The 17,251-nt window shown below is 43.3% G+C and overlaps 1 long non-coding RNA gene across 1 annotated transcript in view; it reads left to right on the top strand.

The window, feature by feature from the left end:
* LOC137321213 (uncharacterized) overlaps nucleotides 1–17,251 on the top strand; it is a 79,718-nt gene that overhangs the window by 19,651 nt on the left and 42,816 nt on the right. Inside the window, exon 2 of the long non-coding RNA XR_010962740.1 lies at nucleotides 6,887–7,005. This is a non-coding gene — a long non-coding RNA (uncharacterized lncRNA). The remainder of the gene's footprint in view (nucleotides 1–6,886; nucleotides 7,006–17,251) is intronic.

Below are 17,251 nucleotides of genomic sequence, written 5' to 3'. Positions count from 1 at the left end.
ACCCGCGTCTACTACTGCCTCTGGCAGCTCGTTCCAGACTCGTTATAGACTCCCCTACCTTTGGGAAAAGATTTTGACTATCTACTTTATCTATGCCCCTCATTATTTTATAGACTTCTATAAGATCACCCCTAAACCTCCTACTCTCCAGGGAAAAAAGTCTCAGTCTATCCAACCTCTCCCTCTAAGTCAAACCATCAAGTCCCGGTAGCATCCTAGTAAATCTTTTCTGCACTCTTTCTAGTTTAATAATATCCTTTCCATAATAGGGTGACCAGAACTGTACACAGTATTCCAAGTGTGGCCTTACTAATGTCTTGTACAACTTCAACAAGACACCCCAACTCCTGTATTCAATGTTCTGACCAATGAAACCAAGCATGCTGAATGCCTTCTTCACCACCCTATCCACCTGTGACTCCACTTTCAAGGAGCTATGAACCTGTACTCCTAGATCTCTTTGTTCTATAACTCTCCCCAAAGCCCTACCATTAACGGAGTAGGTCCTGGCCCGATTCGATCTACCAAAATGCATCACCTTACATTTATCTAAATTAAACTCCATCTGCCATTCATCGGCCCACTGGCCCAATTTATCAAGATCCCGTTGCAATCCTAGATAACCTTCTTCACTGTCCACAATGCCACCAATCTTGGCGTCATCTGCAAACTTACTAACCATGCCTCCTAAATTCTCATCCAAATCATTAATATAAATAACAAATAACAGCGGACCCAGCACCGATCCCTGAGGCACACCGCTGGTCACAGGCCTCCAATTTGAAAAACAACCCTCTACAACCACCCTCTGTCTTCTGTCGTCAAGCCAATTTTGTATCCAATTGGCTACCTCACCTTGGATCCCGTGAGATCTAACCTTATGTAACAACCTACCATGCGGTACCTTGTCAAAGGCTTTGCTGAAGTCCATGTAGACCACGTCTACTGCACAGCCCTCATCTATCTTCTTGGTTACCCCTTCAAAAAACTCAATCAAATTCGTGAGACATGATTTTCCTCTCACAAAACCATGCTGACTGTTCCTAATCAGTCCCTGCCTCTCCAAATGCCTGTAGATCCTGTCTCTCAGAATACCCTCTAACAACTTACCCACTACAGATGTCAGGCTCACCGGTCTGTAGTTCCCAGGCTTTTCCTTGCCGCCCTTCTTAAACAAAGGCACAACATTTGCTACCCTCCAATCTTCAGGCACCTCACCTGTAGCTGTCGATGATTCAAATATCTCTGCTAGGGGACCCGCAATTTCCTCCCTACCCTCCCATAACGTCCTGGGATACATTTCATCAGGTCCCGGAGATTTATCTACCTTGATGCGCGTTAAGACTTCCAGCACCTCCCTCTCTGTAATATGTACACTCCTCAAGACATCACTATTTATTTCCCCAAGTTCCCTAACATCCATGCCTTTCTCAACCGTAAATACCGATGCGAAATATTCATTTAGGATCTCACCCATCTCTTGTGGTTCCGCACATAGCTGACCTTGTTGATCCTTAAATCCCACCCCTCCTCACATAATCCCTTAATCAGATCAGTTAATGACCTGAACAAGCGAAATAAATAGCTTCAAGTGGAACCCCACTGGCTTTAATTGCCTGCGGGATTCCCACCAGCGGGGGCTGCGCGCGTACGCCGGCGCGTCAGTGGGGAACCCGGAAGTGGGCGGGTTGGAGTCGGGCTCCCGACCCACTCCGGGATTCTCCGATTTTCGGAGCCCCCCCGCCAGGAACGCACCCGATAGCGGGAGCTAAAATGATGCCCCAAGTGTTAGTTTACCTGTAGTTTTTGCTGAGTTATTAAATTAATTGAGTTTTGATTGGGTACCCACTTTCATGCCAACCTAGAAAACCACCAATAGCTGACCAACAGCTCCAAAAAAAAGCTACAGATCAAAAACAGTCCGGTCGTAACTTAAGCTGCAGTTATACCCATCATTTCATCATTTGTGCAGTGTGGCAAATGGTGTGTGGATTTTTCCTCATTTCTCACGGACAAGTGGTAGGCTATTGTGGATATGTTTAAATATTATCTGTTACTGCGTCTAAATTATTTAAAAATTTATACTGGTGCTCTTCTTCTCCCCCCCAGTTTACACTAGCACTCATCCCTTCTTCTTCCCCTCCCTTCTGCATGGTGATGATTGCCTGAAAGAGTGGTGGAAGCAGATTCAGTAGTAACTTTCAGAAGGGAATCAGATGTCTACTTGAAAAGGAAAAAAATTGCAGGGCTATTGGGGAAAGTGCGGGGGACCGGGACTAATTAGACAGCTCTTCAGAGAGTCGGCTTAGGCACGATGGGCCGAATGGCCTCCTTCTGTGCTGTGCTATAATTCTATTCAAGCTGGCAATCCTCCCTTCCTGCTAGCTCACATGGACACACCTCTCTCCTTCCATCCCAGACCTTCTGCCTCCAACCGCTCCGCCCCCACGCTCCCGACATTGGTCGCCCGACACGGCCATCCTCGTGGTGCCCAGCTTTAACTGGCCAATTGGATAGCAAACATGCTCTTCATTACCCGATTGGATGATACTTAACTGTCAGTCAAAACAGCCTCTTTATCCCATCTCCAATATTTTTATGACTAATAAATGTTCAAAGAAAATTAAAAAAACAATTTTTCTTAATGTTCCTGTGATTTTTCTCCCTGGGTGTTTGCTCGCAGCACTGTCCTGAAGATTAATCTTCAATTCCTGGAGACTCCAGAGCAATCCTGGAGGGTTGGCAGGATCCAGGTTTCCTAGGTTCCAGCCAGGCAGAATTGCATTTATGTTGCATGTTTAATCCTGGCTGGAACAGTTAAGAGTTTTTTCCCAGGAGAGAGCTACGTGCCTGGATAACGGAATGGAGGGATCTCTCTCTCTCTCTCAACAGCTAAAAATTTAGAAAGAATAGAAAGCAGGCAGTGGAGAGTCCCCACTCTTTAAACACTTACATTGAGGTTAGGTGGTTTAATAATGGGCCCAGATAATTTTGAATATAAGAAATAGGAGTAGGAGTAGGCCATATGGCCCCTCAAGCCTTTTCCGCCATTCAATAAGACCATGTCTGATCTTTGACCTCAACTCCACTTTCGCACCCAATCCCCATATCCCTTGATTCCCTTAGAGTCCAAAAATCTTATCGATCTCAGCCTTGAATATACTCAATGACTCAGCATCCATAGCCCTCTGGGGTAGAGAATTCCAAAGACTCACAACCCTCTGAATGAAGAAATTCCTCCTCACGTCAGTCTTAAATGGCCGCCCCCTTATCCTGCGACTACGCCCCCTAGTTCTAGACTCTCCAGCCAGGGGAAACAACCTCTTAGCCTCTACCCTGTCAAGCCCCCTCAGAATCTTATATGTTTCAATGAGATCACCTCTCATTCTTCTAAACCCCAGAGAGTATGTGGTAGGACGTTTAGGGCTGAGATGAGGAGAAATTTCTTCACTCAGAGGGTGGTGAATCTGAGGAATTCTCTACCATAGAAGGCTGTGGAGGCCAAGTCACTGAATATATTTAAGGAGCTGCTAGATAGATTTCTAGACACAAAAGGCATCAAGACGTACGGGGAGAAAGCGGGAATATGGTAATGAGATAGAGGATCAGCCATGATCATATTGAATGGCGGAGCAGGCTTGAAGGGCCAAATGGCCTACTCCTGCTCTTATTGTCTATGTTTCTAGTATAGGCCCATTCTATTTAATCTCTCCTCATAGGTCAACCCTCTCATCCCAGGAATCAATCTAGACAGAATATAATCATATTGACCGAGATGGAGGATGTTGTCTGTAAAAAAAAATCTTTTGAAATTCAGCGATGCCCTGCGATCATTGTTCAAGGTCATTACTCTGCAAAATAGCTGACAGGGCCATCAAACAGATCAATACATTTAATTGAAATAGTGGATTGTTTCTGGGGCTGAATGACAGTTTCTATCCTCCTAATCAGGCGAGATTGGAACTCAGGGTATGTGATTTCAGTGTGATCACAGTGTCGGCTGTGGCTCAGTGGGTAGCACTCTTGCCTCTAAGTCAAAAGATCCTGGGTTCAAGTCCCACTCTGGAGACTTGAGCACAAAATCTAGGCTGACACTCCCAGTGCAGTACCGAGGGGGTGCCGTCTTTCAGATGAGGTGGATGTAAAAGATCTCATGGCGTTATTTGAAAATAACTGGTGTCCTGGCCAATATTTATCTCTCAACCCACGCCTGAAAACAGATTATTTGGTCATTACCTCATTGCTGTTTGTGGGAGCTTGCTCTGCGCTCCCACAAACTGGCTGCCGTGTTTCCTACATTACAACAGTGACTACACTTCAAAAAAGTACTTCGTTGGCTGTAAAGCACTTTGGGAAGTCCTGAGGTCGTGAAAGGTGCTGTACAAATGCAAGTCTCTTTTTTAAATTATGTAGAAGCTAGTCGAGATGACAATAAGAGTCATGATATATTTTTATAATTTAACAATAAGCTGGATGAGCTAGACTTGCCACATTATTGGTTGACCACCTGATTGGTTATTTTGCCCATTGGATTAATAAATTTGGAAATAACTTAAACAACAACAACAATAACTTGCATTTATATAGTGCCTATAATATAGTAAAATGTCCCAAGATGCTGCACAGATGCATTATCAGACAAAAATTTGATACAGAGCCACATAAGGAGATATTAGGACAGGTGATCAAAAGCTTGTTCAAAGAGGTAGGTTTTAAAGAGTGTCTTAAAGGAGGAGAGAGAGGTGGAGAGGTTTAGGGAGGGAATTCCAGAGCTTGGGGCCTGGGCAGCTGAAGGCACGGCCGCCAATGGTGTGGCGAAGGGAATCGGGGCTGCGCAAGAGGCCAGAATTGGAGGAACACAGCGATCTCGGAGGGTTGTAGGGCTGGAGGAGGTTACAGAGATGGGGGGTGGGGGGGGGGGGGGACCATGGAGGGATTTGAAAACAAGGATGAGAATATTAAAATCGAGGGCGTTGCTGGTTTGGGAGCCAAGGTAGGGGAAATAAAGAGGGAAACCTTCCTGTGATATGTGCATTTGGGCTTACCACTGGTGAAAAAGTAGAATGCTACTCATTAGGTCATCTGAACACACACAATGAAACGTCATGTTGTTGACTGCCTCCTATCCACTCTGACCATCTGCCGCAGAAATAACTTTATTGCCCATATCTTGGAATCAAAATCTGCATTATGTATTTAGTCTAACAGTGAAACAGTGACTTTCAATGCAACACATCATGCAACAGCCACTGCAATAACAATTATAAAATATAACTTTAATCCTGCTGAATGGCACCATGCAGTATGTTGACCAATCTTTCTGACTGGCAGCAGGTTCGGTAACCAGAGGACACAGATTTAAAATAATTGGCAAAAAAGCCAGGTAGGAGATGAGGAGAAATTCTTTTACGCAGCGAGTTGTTATGACCTGGAATGCACTGCCTGAATGGGTGGTGGAAGTAGATTCAATCGTAACTTTCAAAGGGAATTGGATACTTACTGACCTGCTATGTGTTTTTCAGCATTTTCTGTTTACTATTAAAATGTTTCATCCACTTATTTTTATAGTTGTTCTTTTGAATTTTCCCTCATGCCCTTCCTTTATTGAGGACAGGTTGTTCCTTCCCAATATTGATGTATAATCAACTTTGTAAGCATAATCCATGGCGACTCCCAATTATTTCTCCTCCCTTCCATGTGGTTGGCCTCTATATAGTACTTCGCCATGAGAGGACAGCTGAAACCAGGAATTCAGCAAGCAGGAACATGCATTTTGTCTGGTGTTTTAATGAATTGGTGTTGATTTAGGTTGATGTGGTGAATCAGAGCTTCTAGTGTTCCTACTAAAAACCTCATGTGCAAATTCTCTCACATCCATCAGTACCCTGGTTTTACTGGGCTTGGATATGTGACACTGCCAAAATTAGAATAGAATCATACAAAACAGAAGGAGGCCATTCAGCCCATCGTGCCTTTGCCAGTTCTTTGAAAGAGCTATCCAATTAGTCACACTCCCCACCCCCCCGCCCCCGTTCTTTCCCCATAGCCCTGTAAATTTTTCCTTTTTAAAATATTTATCATTCTCTTTTGAAAGTTACTATTGAGTCTGCTTCCACCGCCCTGTCCAGCAGCTCATACCAGATCATAACAACTTGCTGTGTAAAAAAAAATGTCTCCAACTCTAACCCCTGGCCTTCTTGCCAATTAATTTAAATCTGTGTCCTCAGGTTACCGACCCTTCTGCCAGTGGAAACAGTTTCTCCCTATCTACTCCATGAAAACCCCTCATGATTTGAACACCTCTATTGAATCTCCCCGTAACCTTCTCTGTTCTAAAGGAGAACAATGCCAGCTTCTTCAGTCTCTCCACATAACTCCCTCATCCCTGGGTAAATCTCCTGTGCACCCTTTCCAAGGCCTTGATGTCCTTTCTAAAGTGTGGTGCCAAAATTATCAAGCTAAGTCACTTATTCCATTTAAAATGTTAACATAATGCAACAAAGCATAAAACTTTAAAAGTGGGAGGACAAGTTAATAATGCTGTAGAAAAATAAACATATGGAACCTTGGTTTTATAGCTAGGGGCTTTGAGTAAAAAAGCACAGACATAATGCTAAACCTATCCAAATCATTGGTTAGATCACAGTTACAATATTGTGTCCATTTTGGGGCATCTTACTTTAGGAAGGATGTCAATGGCCATTGCCCAGTAAAACATCCTTTTATCCCAGCTCCAATATTGTTATGACTTATAATAGTTGTTAGTAACTATTAATAACTAGTAAATTAAAAAGTGTGCAAAGAAGTTGAAAAAAATCACATGATTTTTTTTTAATGTTCCTCCCCCTCCCCCTCCCCCTCCCCCTCCATTACTCCCGAATTCCAGCCCAGGCCCCAATGAAATTCAGGGCCTAAGTAACTTCGGCATAGAAGGGAAGAAAATCGGCACAAAAACGGCCATTACTATTTCTGACACTGAACAGCTGCCAGGGGTGCCCTCTACTGGTAAGTAAGGTCTTGAATTTCTTGCGACTTATATCGTTCCTAAGCCGTGCAGTCGATCGTCGTTTTATGATTATGCTTTCTACTGTCATCTTTTTGAAATTGGGATTGAGAGTCTCACTCAGTGGCTCTGTACGGGAAAGGCCTCAGCTTCGTGCTGAATTAGCCAGGACCTCAGCCAGGATAGAAGTTGGGGTCCTGCAATTTTTAAAAAATTCATTCATGGGATGTGGGTGTCACTGGCAAGGTCAACATTTATTGCCCATCCCTAATTGCCCTTGAGAAGGTGGTGGTGAACCGCCTTCTTGAACCGCTGCAGTCCGTGTGGTGAAGGTTCTCCCACAGTGCTGTTAGGAAGGGAGTTCCAGGATTTTGACCCTGCGACGATATATTTCCAAGTCGGGATGGTGTGTGACTTGGAGGGGAACGTGCAGGTGGTGGTGTTCCCATGTGCCTGCTGCCCTTGTCCTTCTAGGTGGTAGAGGTTGCGGGTTTGGGAGGTGCTGTCGATCAAGCCTTGGCGAGTTGCTGCAATGCATCTTGTAGGTGGTACACACTGCAACCACAGTGCGCCGGTGGTGAAGGGAGTGAATGTTTAAGGTGGTGGATGGGGTGCCAATCAGGCGGGCTGCTTTTTCCTGGATGGTGTCGAGCTTCTTGAGTATCGTTGGAGCTGCACTCATCCAGGCAAGTGGAGAGTATTCCATCACACTCCTGACTTATGCCTTGTAGATGGTGGAAAGACTTTGGGGAGTCAGAAGGTGAGTCACTTGCCGCAGAATACCCAGCCTCTGACCTGCTCTTGTAGCCACAGTATTTATGTGACTGGTCCAGTTAAGTTTCTGGTCAATGGTGAACCCCAGGATGTTGATGGTGGGGGATTCAGCGATAGTAATGCCATTGAATGTCAAAGGGAGGTGGTTAGACTCTCTGTTGTTGGAGATGATCATTGCCTGGCACTTGTCTGGCGCGAATGTTACTTGCCACTCATTAGCCCAAACCCGGATGTTGTCCAGGTCTTGCTGTACGTGGGCACGGACTGCTTCATTATTTGAGGGGTTGCGAATAGAACTGAACACTGTGCAATCATTAGCGAACATCCCCACTTCTGACCTTATGATGGAGGGAAGGTCATTGATGAAGCATGATATTGACCTCAGTATACATAGAATTTTACAACACAGGAACAGGCCATTCGGCCCAACCGGTCTGTGCCAACGTTTATTCTGCATACGAGCCTCCTCCCACCTTGCTTCATCTCACCCTACCAGCAAATCGTGGCATACATGGTAACTATCGGAATTTCATGGATATATCAGTGTTTTGGGGGCCCAATCTGCATGTCAGTGTTTGCTGAGAAACTCAGTGCAGACAGGATTCCTTTTTACATAGAATGACATAGAATTTACAGCACTGAAATAGGCCATTCGACCCAACTGGTCTATGCCAGTGTTTATGCTCCACATGAGCCTCCTCCCTCCCTACTTCATCTAACCCTATCAACATATCCTTCTATTTCTTTCTTCCTCATGTGCTTACCTAGCTTCCCCTTAATTCCATCTATACTATTCACCTCAACCACTCTTTGTGGTATTGAGTTCCACATTCTCACTACTCTCTGGGTAAAGAAGTTTCTCCTGAATACCCTAATGGATTTATTAGGGACTATCTTATATTTATGGCCCCTAGTTTTGGTCTCCCCCACAAGTGGCAATATCTTCTCTACGTCTACCCTATCAAACCCCTTCATAATTTTAAAGACCTGTATCAGGTCACCCCTCAGTCTTCTCTTTTCTAGGGAAAAGAGCCCCAGCCTGTTCAGCCTTTTCCCTCAATGCCGCTCCTACTTGAATCCGATTGTTAATGGAAGTGATCCTGGTTTCTGCGTACTGTAGGTGGGACTGGTGGGAATTCTTGCTAGGACAGGAATTCCTGTTTACAATATGCAGTAGCTTGAATAACTTCCATTAGCAACCGGACCCAGAGTAGGGGCAGCGTTTAAGGGACAGGGAAGGAAGAGGGGCACAGAGAGGGCTATGGTGATATTGAAGAGGAGAGGAGAGGAGGGAAATGGATGAAGATAAAGGGAAAATGGACGACAGTGAAGGTGATAGGGAAGGGGGAATAGGTAGCAATGAATGGGAGCAAATGGGGTCACTCTTGAATTGTTAAGTTTTTGGAAACTGTGTTTCCTGTTGGCTAGCTTTTGTTGCTTTTTTTTTTTTAGGTATTTGGATTTGTGAGGGAAAAAATTTGCCAGGGCTGCTGTTGATAATCGCTGCCCAGTGACCCTTGCTGGACATTCTTGTATGGACACGTGGGTGGGGACAGGATGGGGAATCGGATGTTATGGCCCCACCCTCACCCCACATCTGAATAACCTGTTGACACTGATTGTTAAGACTTACAAATGAAGATTGATTACTTCAGCACCAACAACTTCCACTTATAGTCAGGTATATCCAGTATACAATGATCAAAAGTAGGAGCTCGGACTGATTCTCCACCCTCCCTAATCCAGAGCACAGACTGGGAGTGGAACCTTGTGAGTATTGCTCCCTACCACAGTCATTCCCTGAGTTATTGGGATAGCTAGCAAAATTATTTTAATAATTATGATAACATTGAATTACAGATTTGAATTCTCTTATTCCTATTTTATAGAAAAGGGAAAAAAAACCCTCTCCAAACTATAAAGCCATTGTCTGTTTTGGACAGGATATGTTTCAACATAAAAAGTACTCATTAGCTTTTAATATGTTACCAGCTTTTCAACACACCCCTTTTGTGCTAACTTTGAAGGTGGAGTACAAGTCATGCTTTAAAATCAGAATAAACAAACAAAGGCTGGCACAATATAAACAGAGAACACAATGCACAAGGTATGGAAGTTGAACAACATGAAGATTAAATGATGAGCTTTAGTCATTGTGCTTTTTGTCAATCTGGCCTAATATTTATTAGCATGCACTGTACCTAACATCACATTAGACATCAGAATCTCAGGCTACTTTATTCATTATCCTTCCAAACAGTATGGCACAGTTGCTGTTTTTCTTTCTTTGTTTCTTCCCTCCCCCACCCCACTTATTTTATCTCCTCTACCCGAGATGACCAACTCCTGGGCCCCTGCTATTATCAGTTACTCAAGGGAGTCAGCAGCCGTCCACCATGTACGTCAGGGCAAACAATTCTATTCAGAAAGGACTTGTGGGGGTTTGACATTGCCTTGGGCTCCGATGCCAACCAATGGGTCTCCAGGTACAGAGGGGAGCACTAAAGAAAAGCAATACAGTACGTGCTGATCTCCAGCGAGCCTGCTAGCAGGTCAGCTCGTGTCGTGCACCCGAAGCAATGATCGGCAATCCTGCAATTTAAGCTTCTTCCTGTCAAAGTGCCATCTGTGAAATTAATATTGGAATCCATACAGGGGGCTGATTGATTCCTTTTGATCCTTTGTCAGAATCCTGGAGGTTAGGGTGTCCAAGACACAGCCAATAGTCTGAGTCTGGCTTGCAAGCTCCTTTTATTTGTCAGTTCAAATAAAACTTCATTGTGCCCAATGCTAATTTTTTACTTTATCTCTTTGACCAAGCTTTTGGTTACCTGTCCTAATATCTCCTTATGTGGCTCGGTGTCAAATTTTGTTTGATGGAGTTAAGATACAGATCAGCCATGATCTAATTGAATGGTGGAACAGGCTAGAGGGGCTGAATGGCCTACTCCTGCTCCTATGTAATGGTGAGACCCAGGGATTGTAAGAGAACCTTTATTCTGTACCTCCTTGCGCACCTGTTGTATTACTTTTCAAAAAAACGTACCTAACGGCTGATATCATACTAATAATTCAACAGAAATTCCTGTCGCTCCTCACAATGGAACAGAATGCATCGTAAGGCTACCAACTAATAAAGAGTGACACTGAAATTACACTCACAGTGCACGCAAATAATCAATTCCTCATGTCAAATTTCTGTCCAGATAATCTACCAAAATCCCAAGAAAATATGAATAACAGTATTAATAAAAACCATATGCTTACATGTGATTTTCTTTGATAAACCACTTGGTTTGGCAGAGAATAATGGAACAAGTGACTTGAACAGATTCATATAGAGATAGCTCTGTCATTGTTTGTGCAATTCCAGATGTCAGTTTACCATGTTCATTTGGGCATAAGTGACAGTGTTAATGAATGAAAATCCAAAGTACAAAGCTGAAAAGAATACAGCTAAAAAAGGCTTGGGTTACACGTCCTATTATGCTTTTAATTGGATTTTCCCATTAATTTGGTAAGCAATAATGCTAGAATATATTAAGAATTCTCCAACCCCTACTTTGGACACTGCAAGACATTGTACGGTAGCCTTTTCTCCTCAGCTCTGACTCTCTACCATATTGGAGTTTTACTAGTAAGTCATTTAATGTAAGAATTTTTTAAAAATCTTTACGTTTTTAATTTTAATTCTTTTTCTCCCATTGAGACGGCTTCTTCAATCATCCTCCAGACTATGAAGAAAATGTTAATCCCTTTCTCGGGCCATGATTTCCAACCCCTACAGCTCAGTTTCTTAATGGCACTGCACATCGAGGCACTCAAATATTTATTTTCTCCAATCCCTTACTTCTCTGCCCCACTGGCTGCCTCTGGTCACGGTATATCGTTAACGTTACGTGACAGCAGACGAAGGGTGGAAGGAGTGCGGAGAGTTGTACACACACAGCAAAATAAAGATCAAAAAATGCCTCTGCCTCTCAACTGGTGCATTCCATCTGCAGGAATACAACGTGGCCTAAAAAGATTGCCGCTCTGATCCACAGACTCGTCCCACTTGCAGGCCTTCCCCTACCAAGTAGCAGAGTACAAGATAGCCGAGTCAGAATGTCGGGGTTCGGGCCCCAACTCCAGAGACTTAAGTACGTAATCATGGGACTATTTCGAAGAAGAACAGGGGAGTTCTCCTGTTGTCCTGGCCAATATTTATCCCTCAACCAACATGACTAAAAACAGATTAGGTAAGAAATTGGTATGCATTGCGTCCATTTTTGGGCATAAGACTGGCAGAATGCTGACAAAAAATAGGCATTAGTCCCCTTGCATGTGTTATTGACTGTCTTTTTTGTACAGCAGCGAGAGAGTCCGACCAATATTGTAACTGCTGAGGGCCTCTCACGCCTGCAACCTCCTCCTGCACTTCCAGACGCCAGGCCCCGCTAGAGAATGGGCCTACATCAGAGGAACATCTGGGCCATTTTAACAACCTGGTCCCGTAAATTCAGGCAGGTTCAGGTCCAGTTAAGCACTGTACACTTCAGGTGCCAAGTAGAAGCCCTCATCCGTGCATTTGTTACCTCCAGACTTGACTATTCCAATGCTCTGCTGGCCAGCCTCCCATCTTACACCCTCCATAAACTTGAGCTCATCCAAAACTCTGCTGCCTGTATCCTAACTCGCACCAAGTCCTGTTCACCCATCACCCCTGTGCTCGCTGACCTACATTGGCGCCCGGTCCGGCAAGGCCTCGATTTTAAAATTCTCATCCTTGTGTTCAAATCCCTCCATGGCCTCACCCCCTTCCTATCTCTGTAACCTCCTCCAGCCCTACAACCCTCCGTGATCTCTGCTCTCCTCCAATTCTGGCCTCTTGCACATCCTTGATTTTAATCGCTCCACCATTAGCGGCCCTGCCTTCAGCTGCCTTAAGCTCTGGAATACCCTCCCTAAACCTCTCTGTCCCTCTCGCCTCCTTTAAGAGGCTCCTTAAACCTACCTCTTTGGCCAAGCTTTTAGTCACCTGTCCTAATATCTCCTTAAGTGACTCAGTGTCAAATCTTGTTTGATAAATCGCTCCTGTGAAGCGCCTTGGGGATGTGTTACTACGTTAAAGGCTCTATATAAATGCAAGTTATTGTTATCGTTACAAGCTGGTTCCAAGGCAGTATTGGTAGATGCCTTTGAAGAGATTACTTGTCCCTCCCCTACTTCTTATCCTGGTGTGATGCAAGAAAAAGTAAAGAAAATATCTTTAAAGTGGAAGGCAACTGAAACACTAGCACCATGCGCAAATAGAAAACTAGTCCAACCTTTGAACCTGCATTACTCCCAGTGCAAACACAGGAATGCCAATAAAGTTTGATGTATCAATGCGCACACGTAATCTAAATGTACAATGGTCTCAAGAATAAATATCACTGTAAAGTCTCAAAATGAAAAGGAACTCTCCCCATCGATTGAATGTACTGAGTCTGCAATATCTCATTTAACAGCATTGAAAAGTATAAATGTTTCACCTCCCCTTTTGCTACTTGCTCACTCATTATCCAGCTGGAATAAAATATCTGAACAGATAATCTGTTTGTTCAGTGCATAAGAAAAACTGGTCGTAAAATGCAGCAAAAACAAGCCAAATTGTAGGGAAAGGTTCCATGGCTCCTCTGCGATCAATGGAATTAAATTACTTTATAAGATGTGTAGAAGCTGACAAATATCGGCTTAAATTCTGCTTCTAAAAGGTTGATCCTGATGAGTTAGAATCATAGAAAGTTACGGCACAGAAGGAGGCCATTCGGCCCATTGTGTCTGTGCCGGCCAAAAAAGAGCTATCCAGCTTAATCCCACTTTCCAGCACTTGGTCCGTAGCCCTGTAGGTTGCGGCACTTCAGGTGCATATCCAAGTACTTTTTAAATGTGATGAGGGTTTCTGCCTCTACCACCCTTTCAGGCAGTGAGTTCCAGACCCCCACCACCCTCTGGGTGAAAAAAAATTCTCCTCAGCTCCCCTCTAATCCTTCTATCAATCACTTTAAATCTATGCCCCCTGGTCACTGACCCCTCTGCTAAGGGACCTCCCTATCCACTCTATCTAGACCCCTCATAATTTCATATACCTCAATTAAATCTCCCCTCAGCCTCCTTTGTTTCAAAGAAAACAACCCCAACCTATCCAATCTTTTATCATAACTAAAATTCTCCAGCCCTGGCAATATCCTCGTAAATCTCCTCTGCACCCTCTCTAGTGCAATCACATTTTTCCTGTAATGTGGTGACCAGAACTGTACACAATATTCAAGCTGTGGCCTAACCAATGTTTTATATAGTTTTAGCATAACCTCTCTGCTCTTATATTCTATACCTCAGCTAATAAAGGAAAAATATCCTGTATGCCTATTTAACCACCTTATCTACCTGTCCTGCTACCTTCAGGGATCTGTGGACATGCACTTCAAGGTCCCTTTGTTCCTCTACACCTCTCAGTATTCTCCCATTTATTACGTACTCCCTTGCTTTGTTTACCCTCCCCAAATGCATTACCTCACACTTCTCTGGATTGAATTCCATTTGCTACTTTTCTGCCCATCTGACCAGTCCATTGATATCTTCCTGCAGTCTACAGCTTTCCTCCCTACCATCAACCACACAGCCAATTTTTGTATCATCTGCAAACTTCTTGATCAAGCTCCCCACATTCAAGTCCAAATCATTAACATATACCACAAAAAGCAAGGGACCTAGTATTGAGCCTTGCGGATCCACACTGGAAACAGCCTTCCAGTCACAAAAATACCCGTCGACCATTACACTTTGCTTCCTGCCACTGAGCCAATTTTAGATCCAACTAGCCACTTTCCCTTGGAGCCCATGGGCTTTTATTTTTTTGACCAGTGTGCCATTTAGGACCTTGTCAAAAGCCTTGCTAAAATCCATGTACACTACATCAAACGCACTACCCTCATCGACCCTCCTTGTTACCGTCTCAAAAAATTCAATCAAGTTAGTCAGACACGACCTTCCTTTAACAAATCCACGCTGACTGTCCTTGATTAACCTGTGCCTTTCTAAATGACGATTTATGCTGTCCCTCAGAATTGATTCCAATAATTTGCCCACCACCGAGGTTCAACTGACTGGCCTATAATTACTTGGTCTATCTCTTCCACCCTTTTTAAACAATGGTACAAGGTTACACAGGTTTGTTTGACTTAGCAACACTTTCTTTTGAAGTTAGTACAGGTGATTTTTTTTTTACACAGGTGTTCAGCGCACAATAATAGACTTCCATTTCATACATTAAAACACTAAAATATTTTTTAGTCAACAGAAATAATGTAAGCAACATTACTGTAGCAGGCCTTCATATAAGCACAGCCAGCAGTTACCAGGGTTCCAAGGGTTAAATTAGGAGAGATTACATAAACTAGGCTTGTAGTCCCTGGAATGTAGATGGTTAAGGGGTAATTTGATTGAGGTTCTAAGGATTTTGAAAGAAATTGATAGGGAGATAGAGAGAAACTTTTTCCGCTGGTGGGGGAATCTAGGACAAGGGGACATAACCTTAAAATCTGAGCCAGACCATTCAGGAGAGAAGCTAGGAAACATTTCTTCACACAAAGGGTGGTAGAAGTGTGGAACTCTCTCCCACAAAAAGCAGTAGATGATAGCTCAATCAATCATTTTAAATCTGAGATCAAAGGATTTTTGCTAGCCGAGGGTATTAAAGGAAATGGAGCCAAAGCGGGTAAATGGAGTTAAGATACAGCTCAGCCATGATCTCATTGCGGGGCAGAATGGCCTACTCCTGTTCCCTTGTTTTGAATCAGGAATTTGACTACTTTTGCCAATTGTCCCAACACTCCTATTTACTATTTTTTTCATAAGTAAAACTACAATTCTACTTATTGTAGTGGAGAACGTATAGCTATCATTAGAAGACAGGGTGGATAATTTAGCTCTTCTTTTTCTTATTACATTTCACTTAAATATACTTACTGAGCACACCCATCTACGCTGGAAACCTCTCGTGCTCTCTTTCTCACTCACACAAACACACACACACAGTCTTTGATGTAATGATAAATAAACTAATGCTGTACTTACTTAATTGATGCAAGTTGAACAAATAACACCAGAAATTGATCTCTCTCAGATTTTGTTTTAACTCCAGTATATTTTGTTTAGTTGGGGCCCACCAATGATCAGAAATGGTCCGCTTCCTGTTTAACATCGAAACTGGAATGACATGCAGGTGACTCACAACTTCCTTTATGAATCACCAGTAGGAGTTCACATAGTCAACAGGTGAATGAATACCTGCCAGTCCTCAGTAACAGCAGGTTTCCTACCTTTACTCTGCAGGTTGAAGCCATTTATGCTGATCTGTTGCTGATACTGTGGTTGCAACAGTGGATTTTCCAGTGGACGCATGACACGTTCCTCCTGTAAATGTTTTGCTACTTCACTCAAATATCCTGTAAACTCATTAGTTTAATTGTTACCATGAAAACTTGCCGAGAAAGAAGACAGGAAATAAAAGTGGGAATTATTCTTTGCTGCCAAATTATTTTGGGCTATTTTCCCTGCTGCAAAAGTGGAGATCACAATTAATGGCCTATAAATTGCTGGAAAAATAATGCCGAGTTCACACCACGCACCATTATTAGTGTGTTAAAAAACCCAGCAATTTGTGGTGAGGATGAAAAATGCTGTAAGTTGGGAATCGCCACAAATTGCTGGATGGTTTGCGCCACTCCGCCATTAGCCTCGCGAAAACGGGAGCTCGCCCTCGATCTCCCCGTGAATAACAAGAAATTGCTGGATTTGTGCCGTAAATACGAATGAATCTTGCCGGAGACATTTTAGGGCTGTCATTTCACGTGGTAAGGATCATTTGATGATGTGATTTATGGCCCTACCTGAAACTCAACCATAAAGACCCAGAAAGGGAACAATTGAAACTGTGGAATCTCACTCCTGCAGGTAATACATTGTTCCTAGAGGATTTTTAAATGTTAAATTTCCGTCTCTTTTTTCCCCTCTCTCTCTTAATCCAATCTTTCTTTCCCTCTCTTTTGGTATCTAATTTGACTCTAATTCACCCTGTTTCCTTCTCTGCCATTCCCTCTGTTTCTTTCTCCATCCTTTAATTGGTTATGGAGATAGACCATTGGACCAGGCATTCAGGAGGTCCCAAATGCTCCGTTGACCTCACCACTCCATTTATCAATTCAAATGTCCAGCAATTTGCGGCGCAAAAATAATACGATCTGAAGGGTGAGGAAAAACAAATCGAATTCATGTGTTCGCTCCAGCAAATTCTGGGCCATTATTAAAATTTGTCAATCTTCTAACAGCAGTGAATATTATTGAGATATATATTTGAGATAGTAGATAGCACCAACAGGTAAGGGTCATTCGCCAAGGTTGTTATCATCAAGGCAGCGAGTGGATTTCAGTCACAATAAATGGTTTAGA

The sequence above is a fragment of the Heptranchias perlo genome, chromosome 4 (assembly GCF_035084215.1).
Source record: "Heptranchias perlo isolate sHepPer1 chromosome 4, sHepPer1.hap1, whole genome shotgun sequence".
Taxonomy (NCBI): Eukaryota; Metazoa; Chordata; class Chondrichthyes; order Hexanchiformes; family Hexanchidae; genus Heptranchias; species Heptranchias perlo.
Note: the sequence above shows the minus strand (reverse complement) of the source record. Positions and strands in the feature narration are given on the sequence as shown.